At 44.7% G+C, this 12,824-nt stretch overlaps 1 long non-coding RNA gene and 1 other non-coding gene across 4 annotated transcripts in view; one reads left to right on the forward strand and one right to left on the reverse strand.

Moving 5' to 3' along the window:
• LOC133228883 (uncharacterized) overlaps positions 1 to 12,824 on the reverse strand; it is a 155,990-nt gene that overhangs the window by 69,304 nt on the left and 73,862 nt on the right. The gene's annotated exons all lie outside the window — the stretch shown is intronic.
• Positions 6,072 to 6,144, forward strand: TRNAE-CUC (transfer RNA glutamic acid (anticodon CUC)). Its single transcript has one exon. It is a non-coding gene; the product is annotated as a tRNA-Glu (tRNA).

Here is a 12,824-nt window from a genome sequence, read left to right on the forward strand (position 1 = left end):
CAGAAGACCGCAACTGGCTACATGTAAGCCGGATCCAGCCCCCAGACCTGTTTTACTTGGCTCACAGACAGTTGGCGCAGACGACATATTTTTTTACAATTTTCAATTGCTCGCCAGCACTGAAAAATCAGACACTTTCACAGAAAAATTTCAGTTTTTCAGCTTTTCTTGAAACCTTGAAAGTTCTGGCAACCTCAGCCTACATCCCTATGAGGTTATCTTGGCTGGAGCTGAGCGGTGGGTGGTCCCTTGAGAAGAGATGCTGAACTTTGCCACAGTCCCCACCACTCCCTGGTGTCTCCTTACATTGTTCCTCAGAGGCTGGTGCTCTTTACCATTGACTTCTCTGGGTTGTTTTACTTACAGAAGAATTAAAGGGACTGGAAAATAGATCTCACACCCACCTCTCTTTCAAAAGTAGAGAAACAAAGAAGGATCAGGGTGGCGTAACAACAAAACAAAACTTAACACTTACTTGAGGGCTTCCCAGATGGCTCAGTGGTAAAGAAGCCACCCACTAAGGATTCTCTGGGTTCAATCCCTAGGTCAGGAAGATCCCCTGGAGAAGGCAATGGCAGTCCATTCCAGTATTCTTCCTTGGAAATCCCATGGACAGAGGAGCCTGACAGGCTACCGTCCATGGGGTCACGAAAGAGTGAGACATGACTGAGGGACTAAATAATAATGAAATATTCTAAGCTCATTATATGAATTGATTCATTTAATCCTCATGACTCTCTAGGGGGTGGTCTGTGGATATTTCGAGTGGCTTTGTCTTTCTGTTTCTTGCTTGTCTGGTTGGTTGGTCTGGTTTCTGTTGTTGTTGTGCTCTGCTTGGCTTTGCTGCACGGCACGCAGGGTTTTAGTCCCCTGACCAGGGACCGCACCTGCGCCCTCTGAGGAGGAAGCACAGTATTAACCACTGGACTACCAGGGAGGTCCCTTGGTGGATGCTGGTTTGTTATTGTTGATGTTGTTGTCGTTACCCTTTCAGAGAATGGGAGAAATTAAGGTGAGCAAAGCAGGCCATGATTTACAGGGAAAAGGGTATCCATTTTTTCTGCGGAAATGAAATATCCTGAGTACCATCTTCAGGATCTTTCATCTGTCCCTTTACAGTCACTCTCCACCCTTCCCCACCCTACTCTGTGCCCCTGGAGATGGATCTTGATGGATCTGTGTGGGTCCCTTCTTTGGCTTCAAGTTAGACTTAGCCAACAGGAGAAATGGGGAAGAAATATCGGTGTGGAGAACCTGTGGTATATACTCCCCCATATATACCTCCCTGTGGTGTCAAAAAGTCTCAGAAGGTGGACTACACTAGACTAGACTCCACTCTACCCATGATCTAGACTGCCCTGCACTAGACTCTACCCAAGGTCAGGGCTCCAGTCCTCTGAGGGCCTCTTCCATAGAATCACCGTCTTCAGTAACTTCTCTTTCAGCCTAGGGGAGGTAGGTGCCCCCATATGTTACTAGTCTCAGGGTACCTCACCAATCTTCTTTTTTTTCATTTATTTATTTGGCTGTGCCTGGTCTTAGATGTTGCATGTGGGATCCAGTTCCCTGATCAGGGATTGAATTCAAGCCCCCCACACTGGGAGCACAGTCTTAAGCACTGGATCGCCAGGGAAGTCTCTTACTATTCTTCTTGGTTTTCTTCTACCTCTTTAGTTGCCTTCATCCTTCCCGGACACCTGTAAGCAGTCCCTTGAGGAAGCTTCCATCAGATGACCCAGCTGGAAAGCATCTTCTGTTTCCTGCCAGTCCATCTGATGCACCTTTGATCAGCATCACTCCTTTGTGCTACCTGCCCAGCCCTAGAACTTTTTTGAGTTAGCTACTCCTGTACTAGATTTAATTTTATAGAGCACACAAGAGGAGTCCAGCAAGCTTACCTGTGACTCTCAGAAAACGAACTTTTTTTTTCCACCATCTTTGATTCAAAAAAAAGAGCAATGTCTAGAATCATGCCCTTGGGTTGAGAGACCATATGGGTAGAGAAACAACAACTGGAACAGAAGTTAGGAGCCATGCATTCTAGGCAGAATGCCCCTTTTCAGAAACACAGTCACTCTGCTGAAGAGCCAACTGGGACTTCACCAGACCCAATTGGGCAAAATATTATAGCCACAGACAGGATCTTTCCAAGCCCTAACCAGGGAGGAAGGCAGCCTGTCCAGATTTTTCTCTTTCTCTTCTGTTTCCCTGTTCAATACCCATCTCCAACTTCTCCTTAAGCCTGGATAAATCCCCCTTACCCCACAAAAAAATTTCCAGTTGTGCATCTATGGCATAAATGTTTGTTTTTTGGACAAAACTTCATTTAAACATTCTCTATGTGGGAAAGGAATGGCTCTTTTAACAGAAGAATCCATCAATGTTGTTAATAAACAAAGTACATGTTATTTAACATCGCTGGACCCTGCAAGTTCCAGCAGGTCACTTGGCACTTCTCTAGAAATACGTTTCTGGATAATCGCAGAGCGCCCGGCCAGGCCTCGCCCAACAGTCTCTGAAAGTTAAAGTAATCACATCGTCAAGCAGAGGATGAGATCAGAATTGTGCAAAAGGGCCCCCAAAAACACAATCCTTCCTCGGCCAGAAGCAGAGAGACTGAGAACATGATTCCTCTCCTTCTCTAGTGTATGTTTGCTAAAGGCCTTCTCATCTGCCCAGCCTGGACCTGGATCCTAAAGCTGCTGGAGGGAAAGTGAGAGACAGTCTCCTGGTTCCCTGGGGGCCGATGTTCTGAAAGGTGCCCACACGCCCAAGACCCTGCTTTGATGGAATTTTCAAGGTACGAGAGGATCACCGACATAGGGACCTACCACAGTGATTTCCGCCCCAGCCTTGGTGTGGGAGTTAAGCAGACAGGAGAGAAAGTGTGCTGGAAGCATGGGAAGAGGACGTCCAAACGCACAGAGATGGGAATGCCAGCGGTGCCTGGACCACCACAAGACGTTCCACACTGCGTTCTAGAGCCCAGTGTCCGTTCAGCCACTCACATTAGAACAGAAGCTCTCTGAGGGTAAGAATCCTCTCGTTTGGTTTGTGACTATAATGCCTGACACAGAGTGGCTGCTCAATAAATGTGGTACATGAATGTGTCCACAGATCTCCTCTATGTTGACAATGCACTCCACGAAAGAGTTAACACTGGACAGAACACAGGTCCGGTTCTCCAGGTGCTCAGGTTCTGGGGGAGGGGTTACAGGTAAGGCAATGGACGATTGCCATACAATGTGATAAATACTAAGGTATGGAAGCCACTAGGGTGGATGGTTTGGTGAATGAAGTAAGAATCCTGGAGAGAGTAACATCTCAGCAGGGTTAACCAGAGGTGAGGGGACAGGAAGAGGCACTCAAGGCAGTGGGAACAGCACAGACAAAGCTTTAGGGGTGAGAAAAATCAGGAGAGGATGTGACCAATGGAGACAGACAGTCATCAGGTGCAGATGTCATGGAGAAAGGTCAGCGAATCCGAAGATAGATGGATGGATAGATCATTAGATAGATGAAAAGAAAGAATGGTGGATGGGTGGATTGGATGGATGGATAGAAAGTTAGGTAGATAGATAGACAGACAGATAATAAGAAGGATGGATGGATGGGTAGATGGATGGATGAATGGTCAGAGAAGTGAATGGATGGATAAATGGATTGATGGATAGCAAGTTAGGTAGGTAGATAGATAGAGAAAGGGCAAGATTAACAATAAAATTTAATCACTATTGAGAGTTCGATTCCAATAACCAAATCTCCAATAACGAAGTGAACCCCACTAGTAATTAAGGTGGAATGAAGATGGGGATAGTGGAACAATGGGACCATTCTCCATAACTTGAGGCAGGGTGGTTGCCATGGAGAAATATCAAGGTGATGGGACCAGAGATCAAAGGCCTCCCCACCATCTTCTCCTCTGTTGGAGTTGAAGGATCAACTGTCATACCTCCCGGAGAACCAGAGAACACAGCTAGATATCCCAGGTAAAGGATTGTTTCTGAGCATCTATTTCTGAAGCGGGGATATAAGGTTGAAAGGGGAGTATTTGTGTCCTTCAATGATTACTTTTGTTTTGTTTTCCTGTGTGTGCAGCATGTCTTGGGCTTTCAGGATCTTAGTTCCTGATTAGGGATTGAACCTGTACCCTCAGCAAAATGATTGCTATTTAGCACCTTAATTTTCTTTATACCAAGCTTGTTATCAAAAGCTTCAACAATGGATGCAAAACAGATATGCATGAGAAGGAAAATTCCCCTCCTCCTAATCGAAGCCTCTGATAATTCATTTTTTCTAAAAAGACACACAAGGAATTGAAAGCTTTGCTCGCTTCTTGGGGGACCTGGTCTCTCTGGACAAGGGAAGAAAGGCATCTTTACTGTATACCCTTTAATATGCTCTGATTTCTTGTTTCATTTAAAAATATACATAAGCTAAATGAAATAAGTCTAATTTTTAAACTAAAATTATACACATAAAATCTAACCATCTCTTACAGAACTTTTTTCCTTTGTATATAGAAACACAGATACAACACCTATACACTTGTCCAATGATTCAAATCTGTCTCATTCTTTTTAAAGGTTTGGCAGAATTCCTTAAGAGCATGATCTGTTTTAATCTGTTCCCTTTATGTAAAAGAGAGAGGATTGAAACGTTGCTATTCTGGTTGCATGTTTCTACATGGATCATTCCAGACTGAAAGGAAGCACAGTACCTCCTTGGGAACTTCAACACGAGGCCAGCTCAAAGCTCGAACGTTTGGACAGCTGTGTCAGGGGGCCTATGACATGGCACACAGAGGTTAAAAAAAAAAGCCTTTTTTCTTTTCTTTGACCAGGCTACATATGGAATCTTATGTAGCACATTCCATGTTACACGTGGAATCTTTTTTTTTTTTTAACTTTACAAATTGTATTAGTTTTGCCAAATATCAAAATGAATCTGCCACAGGTATACATGTGTTCCCCATCCTGAACCCTCCTCCCTCCTCCCTCCCCATACCATCCCTCTGGGTCGTCCCAGTGCACTAGCCCCAAGCATCCAGTATCGTGCATCGAACTTGGACTGGCAACTCATTTCATATATGATATTATACATGTTTCAATGCCATTCTCCCAAATCTTCCCACCCTCTCCCTCTGCAACAGAGTCCATAAGACTGTTCTATACATCAGTGTCTCTTTTGCTGTCTCATCCCCAACCAGAGACCAAATCCCCTTGGAAGTGTGGTGTCCTAACCACCGGACCACCAGAGAAGTCTCCAAGAGCTCTTTAATCAGACCCCTGGGTTTGAATCCAGGCTCAGTCCCTTACCATCAGGGGATGTTAGGGTAAATCTCAATATTCTGATCTCTTAAGAAGGCATCATTGCGTCCCCCTCATAGAATATTCCGTGAGGAGTAAATGAGAGACCCATACAGAGCAGCCAGGCTGTGGAAAGACCCAAGCACCAGGAAAATGATGCATATGAGTGTCAATGTCATTAGCATATTATTACCTCCTCAAGGATGACTATTGGCTAAGCGCCCTCTCCTCCAGCCACTCACTCAACACATGTTAATTGAGTGCCTAGCGTGTGTCCAGCTGGGGTCCACCCAGCGCAAGGAGAAAGGCACACATCAAAGGGAAAACTTGAGTCAACTTTGGCTCCAGAGCCCAGGATTTCACTTTACACCTCTGATCTGGGGCTGCCCTAAATCAGCAGGGCCCTTCCAAAGAGAAAAGAAAAAAACATAATAATAAATGTACCTAGAGTTCAAAGTCACTAATGTGGCTCCAGAATATTAGGACATGGTCCTTGTTTCCAGGGCTCTGAACAGGGATGTTTCAAGAGAAAATTTAAGGGAGCACTTCCAGAATGCATTTTGCTCACACTCACTTCTAAACCAACAAACCTGCATAGGGAAATCAGAGCAGGGTCCAGGTTTAAGTTAAATTATAATAATATTGATAGTAGTTGTAATAATATTAGCCCTTATTAGGAGTTTGCTATGTACCAGACCCTGTGCTAAGAGTTTTCCAGGCCATCATCTCATTTCATTTTCAAAAAAAGCCAAGAATGGGGCTTCCCTGGTGGCCCAGTGGATAAGACTCTGCACTCTCATTGCAGGGGGCCTGGGTTCGATCCCTGGCCAGGGAACTAAGATCCCGTGTACCACAATTAAGCCTGTGTGACACCACTAAAGATGCCCACATGCCTCAACGAAGATCTAGAGCAGCCACAAATTTTAAAAAAGTAAATAAACCAAGAGATATGAAGTGTTAAGATCTACAATATACAGAAGAGCCATCAGAGGCTCAGAGAGGTCAAGGGGCTTGCCCGAGGTCGCACAGCTAGTGAACGGCCAGATCAAGATTCTGACCCTAAAGTGCATGCTCCAGAGAGCTCTCTGCCACTCCCAAAGTCAAAAAGTAAAGACTCCTCAACTTTGAGGGAGATTTGAACTTCTCTTCCCTTTTCTAAAACCCTATAAGAGCCATCACAAAGAACATTGATGGAAACAATTGACGACTAGAAAGTTAACCCTGAATATTCATTGGAAGGACTGATGCTGAAGCTCCAATCCTTTGGCCACCTGATGCAACGAGCCAACTCATTGGCTGGGAAAGATTGAGGGCAGGAGGAGAAGAGGGCAACCAGGGATGAGATAGCTGGATGGCATCACCAACTCAATGGACATGAGTTTGAGCAAGCTCCGGGACATGGTTAAGGACAGGGAAACCTGGCGTTCTGCAATCCACAGAGTCACAAAGAGCCACACATGACTCAGCAACTGAACAACAAGAAAGCTAATAGAAAGCTCAGTGGTAAATTCCCCTCTTGGTGTACTCTGGGGCTGCACACATAGGCTACAAAAGAAAGGTGGCAAAAACCGGGATCTTTTAGCACAAGGCCTGGGAGACAATGAATGACATTGTAGGCTGAGGCAGCTGAACCTGAGAACCCTGGGGACCTGGCCACATCTCTCTAATCGGATCTGAAAACCACATTCCTACAGTTCCCCCAGGTTGCGGCGAATTCCTTCGACTTATTAAGCAGGTACGACCTGCCTTTTTTGATATAAAAACAATAGGCTGTGTGCCTGGCCGGGCTGAGACCTAACAGAAAATAAAAAGTCAGCAGCACAAAGCCTATCACCTCCAACACACATCTGGAATGCATTTTCTATTGATATAAAAATGGATATGTGGATAATGCATATGTGTATTTATGAATCTGGTGTATTAATCACAAAGGTCACAGTGAGAAAAGGCCATTCCAATGCCAAAACCAGCCCCCGTGATTAGCTTTCGGATGACTCTGGGGTTGACTTATCCCAACCGAGGACAAAGCCTCATACACACACCCTCTTCCACACCAAGCAGTTCTCCAACACCCAACCAGACTAACGATGGGCATGTTTTCTCTGGTGTCTTGGAGCAGATACATTAAAAAACAGAATATGCTTGTGAGATCTGCTGATTCTAGCCATTTTGAATGACAGCTCTTAATTAACCAAAAGCTGGTTTTCTTGGAAAACTGCATTTTACAAGACAGCTGGTGAACTTCTTTATTTCATTTATTCAGTCAAGAAATATATTTTAAGCACTTACTGTGTGCCAATAATGTTTCCAGGTGCTGGAGATAGAATCACCAAGACACATAAAGTCGTGTACTCTTGGAGGTTCCTAACTAGTGGGACATATAATATACCAATAAATGAAGAAATATAGAATATCATTGTGATGGACAGGTTCCCCCTTCCATCGTTCCTGCCACTCAGTGTTCACAGCTTTGCATAATTCCCTCCCCTTTAGTATGAATAGGACTTGGGACTGCTTTTTTTTTTTTTTCTCTTTCTTTTAGTTTTTTTTAAAAAGTTCATTTGTTTTATTTATGGCTGTGCTGGGTCTTCATTGCTGTGTGTGGGCTTCCTCTAGTTACAGAGCGGGGGCTACTCTTCCTTACCGTGCGCAGACTTCTAGCAGTCACTTCTGTTGTTGAGGAGTACAGGTTCTAGGCAAGTGGGCTCAATAGTTATGGTGCATGGGCTTATTTGCTCTGAAGCACGTGGGGTCCCCCCAGACCAGAGATGGAACCCACATCCCCTGCGTTGGCAGACAGATTCTTAACCGCTGGACCACCAGGGAAGTCCCACGACTTGCTTCTAGCCAGTAAAATACGGCAGTGGTGGCGGGCTGTTATTTCTGTGCATCCACATAAAACAATCTTGCTAGCTGACTCACTCTGAAGACTGTCCTGCCTGGTGTGATGAAGGGAGCAGTCGTGTCAGTCAACTTACAGGCAGCCTCTAGGAGCTGGGTGGCCTCCAGCTGACACTGAGTAATAATCCCAGGGCTTCCGTCCCTATGACTACAAGGAAATTAATTATTCCGATAACCTCAGTGAGCTTGGAAGTGGATCCTTACCCAGTTGAGCCCCCAGATGAGAATGCAGCCCAGACAACACATTGATAGCAGCCTTTTGAGACCCTAAGCAGAAGACTAGACTCTTGACACAAAGAAATGGTGAACTAATAAATGTGTGCTTTTATAATATTTATTTATCTGACTGCGCCAGGTCTCAGTTGCGGCATGCAAGATCTTCAGTCTTCTTTGAAGCATGTAGGATGTTTAGTTGCAGCATGCGAACACTCAGTTGTGACGTGTGAGATCTAGTTTCCTGACCAATGATCGAACCCTGAGTCCCCTGCACTGAGAGCGCAGAGTCTTAGCCCCTGGACCATCAGGGAAGTGAAGTAAAGTGTTAGTCGCTCAGTCGTGTCTAACTCTTTGCGACCCCATGGACTGTAGCCCACCAGGCTCCTCTGTCCAAGGGATTCTCCAGGCAAGAATACTGGAGTGGGTAGCCATTCCCTTCTCCAGGAGATCTTCCCAACCCAGGGCTTCTTTACTGGCTGAGCCACCAGGGAAGCCCACTCGACCGTCAGGGAAGTCCCTAAATGTATGCTGTTTTAAGCCACTCAGTTAGTGGTGATTTTTTTTTCATGCAACAATAGAAAATTTATGGAACAATTATATAAAGGAATAAGGGCTCTGGAAAAAAAATAATCAAGTAAAGGAATAGAGTGGGGGTGGAGGGTCCTCTTGCAGAGTTGTCCAGAGATAGTCTCTCTGATGATTAGGTGACATTTGAGCAGAGACCATTAAGAAGCCATGTGGAAAATCTGAGGGAACAGTGCTAGGAGGAAAAGGAAGGGCAAATACATGGTTTAGTTGAGGACGAGAGGAGTCTGCATATTTGAGAAATAGCAAGGAGGCAAAGTAGTCAGAGTCAAGGTCGAGGAAAGAGAGATAGGAGCCAGTGAGTCAGTGGTCGGATTATCCAGTGCTTTGTGGTTCATGGCAAGGACTTTGGATTATAGGCTAAGAATACTGGGAGGCAATTAGAAGGATATAATAAGATTCATGGTTGGTTTGTTTTGTTTCACTTGGCCGCGCCGTAGCATGTGGAATCTTAGTTCCCAGACCAGGGATCGAACCTGTGCCCTCTGTACTGGGAGTGCAAAGTCTTAACCACTGAATCACCAGGGAAATCCCAAGATGCCTGTTTTTATTTAAAGAGACCTCTGGCTGCACTATGCTGAGAAAACCTGAAAAGGAGAGATGGAATCGCAAAGACCAGACAGGAGGCTGTGGTCATTGTCTTTATAAAATACCAATGGCTTGGACTAGAGTAGTAGTAAAATGAAGAGAAGCCATCAGATTTGGGGTTCATGTCTCTGTGGTTCCCTCCTTTCTACAATATGCTTCTCAACTTCCAGCCACTTTGGAAGTCTGAAAAGTCTAACCTCTTGAATCCTCAGCCCAGCAAGATGGCCAGTTTCTGCTCATTTTCTATTCCATAAATAACCATGGAATTAACCAAAGTCTTCAGGAAAAAGGCTAAGATAAGGATCTCCTTCGCTTCTCCCTAGCATTTCATATTTCCACCAATTCTGTGCTGGTGCATTCCAATTCTTATAAACAGTTGTTACATGTATTTATGTCAGTGTTTCTCAACGTTTCGGGAGGAAAGTTATTTTAATACAAGCTACAATGGAACTGACTTTTTCGCTGACGTCTTTCCCCATGTCTGGTTCAAATCAATCACTTTACTATAGGTGTTATGAACCCAAGACTGGCCTGGATTAAAATACCATTTCTGATACCTTCCAGCTCTGAGTCTGAGATGAATCACTCAACCCCTCTGTGCCTCAGTTTCCTCATCTGTAAAATTGGAAGAAAAAAAATAGTTCCTGTCTCAGGAATTGTGGGCAGTAAGTAGGATGATACACATATTGAGTATTTATATTCTTTACTCTTATTTATTCCACAGCTGGGAAAGGAAGACCCACCTTGATAGCTGGCAAGTTAGTGGCAGAACCTAAAACTCAGATCTCAGGACTTCCCTGGTGGTCTGGTGGCTAAGACTCTGCAGTCCCAATTGTAGGGGGCCTGGGTTTGATCCCAGGTCAGGGAAATAAGATTCCACATGCCACAACTATTTTGACTTTTATTTATAAAAATAAAACTCAGGTCTCCCAAATTTTAGTCCATATATATAGAAAAATATCAGCATGGAGATAATACCTATAAGAATATGGATTTCCTGGAACAGCCATCAATATTATTAACATAGAGTACTTTGATAACCATTCTCCCGGAGAGTAGAGTATTGATGGTATGGGAAATCAGACAGGTAAATTCTGCTAGAGAAGAAATAAAGGAAAACCTAGAGTATAGGAGTTATGTCTATGGAGGGACTCTGATGAGCCAGGCATACAAATTCAGTTCTGCATCTGGTTCCCATCATGTCATGGTCTACATTGGGATTCGGGCTTCCCAGGTTGCAGAAGTCATAAAGTGGTAAAGAACCCGCCTGCCAATGCAGGAGATGTAAGAGATGCAGGTTCGATCCCTGGGTCTGAAAGATCCCCTGGAGGAGGGCATGGCAACTTGCTCCAGTATTCTTGCCTGGAAAACCCCATGGATGGAGTCGGGTGGGCTACAGTCCACAGGGTTGCAAAGAGTCAGACACAACTGAAGTGACGTAGTATGCACGCACTGTATTGGGAGAGTTCATATACTCGGGCTTTGTAAAGTTTACACTTAAGCCTTGACTTAGATCTGGAACCCTGGAGGAAAGATGGGCCCAGGTACATTCCCATTTCTGTGCAACCTCGCAGGCGCCCAGCTCCCATAATCCTCTGAAAATGGGAGGACGCCCTCTAAGGCAGTCTGTCCTGCTTCCCATCTGATTCCGCTCCTCTGCCCACCACAGGGAGACGGCAGGCCTCCCGGCCAGAAACTCAGAGGATGCCAATGCCATTCTGGCACCACTCACAGCTCGTTCCATGGTCCTGGGAAAACGACGGAATTCCCCAGCACACTCATTGCCCCTTTGCCAGAAGAGAAACAATAAAATCCGCTTCCCAGAGAGCCGAGGGAATTAATGACTTGAATGTTTATTAAGTGCTTTGAAGATGCAATGTGTGAAGTGTTCAGTTTTTCCCTCCCTTGCCCGCAGGTTTTCCGAAGGAGGACAAGGAGTCACTGAGAGCCAAGTCGCCGGCATGCATGGAAAGTTCAGGACGCTTCCTGAGGGCACAAGTAGCATATTAACTCTCACTTCAGTTTCAGCCTGGGGAGCACAAGGGATGCCCTGAGTCTGCAGTAACTCTCACAGATCGGCTGAATTCCCCTCCAAAAGCACATCTGAAACATTCTCTCTCTCTCTCTTTTTTTTTTTAATATTTATTTGGTTCTGCTGGATCTTAGGACTTCCCAGGTGGCTCAGATGGTAAAGAATCTGCCTGCAGTGCAGGAGATTCAGGTTCAATCCCTGTGTCGGGAAGATCCCCTGGAGAAGGGAATGGCTATCCACTCTCGTACTCTTGCCTGGAGAATTCCACGTGCGGAGGAGCCTGGTGGGCTACAGTCCATGGGGTCACAAAGAATTAGACATGACTGAGCAATGAACACAGCAGCATAGCCAGATCTTAGTTGCAGCATGTGGGATCTATTTCCCTAACGAGGGATTGAACCCAGGGATCCCTGCTTTGGGAACACAGAGTCTTAGCCACTGGACCATCAGGGAAGTCCTGGAAAATCTGCAACTTTCATAGAGCTGCATCCATATCTTAATTCATTTATTCAACAAATTTTAAAAATATGTGTTATATTGGAATATAGTTGATTTACATGGTGTTAGTTTCAGAAGTACAGCAAAAGTGATTTAGTTATACATATTCATATAGCTCTTCTATTCCAGATTCATTCCCATACAGGTTATCACAGAGTACTGCGTAGAGTTCTCTGTGCTACAGAGTATGCCCTTGTTGATTATCTATTTTATATATATATAAAAAGTATATATATATATAAAATGAATATATGCTCATCTTCCAGGGAAGATGCCCTGGAGAAGGGAAAGGCTACCTACTCCAGTGTTCTCGCCTAGAGAATTCCATGGACTGTATAGTCCATGGGGTCACAAAGAGTCAGACACAGCTGAGGGACTTTCACTTACTTAGATAGATAGATAGAGATACAGATAGTTATATTCCACAAATATTTATCAAACACGTTCTGTGTGGCAGGGATTCTCTGGGACACAGCAATAAACTAAACTTCAAAAATCCCTTCATTGTAGAATTTACATTCCGCTGGGAGGTTGTGGGGTGGGCATGGAGAACACACGATAAAACAAGAAAGACAAGTAATACAGAGTCTGTGAGATGGGGAAATGTGTTAAGAAGCAAAATAAGAGAGAGTGGTGAAGAGGGGTTGCCATTTGATGAAAGGAGGACAGGGGAGGTGACATTTGAGTAAAAACGT

The sequence above is a fragment of the Bos javanicus genome, chromosome 17 (genome assembly GCF_032452875.1).
Source record: "Bos javanicus breed banteng chromosome 17, ARS-OSU_banteng_1.0, whole genome shotgun sequence".
Lineage (NCBI taxonomy): Eukaryota > Metazoa > Chordata > Mammalia > Artiodactyla > Bovidae > Bos > Bos javanicus.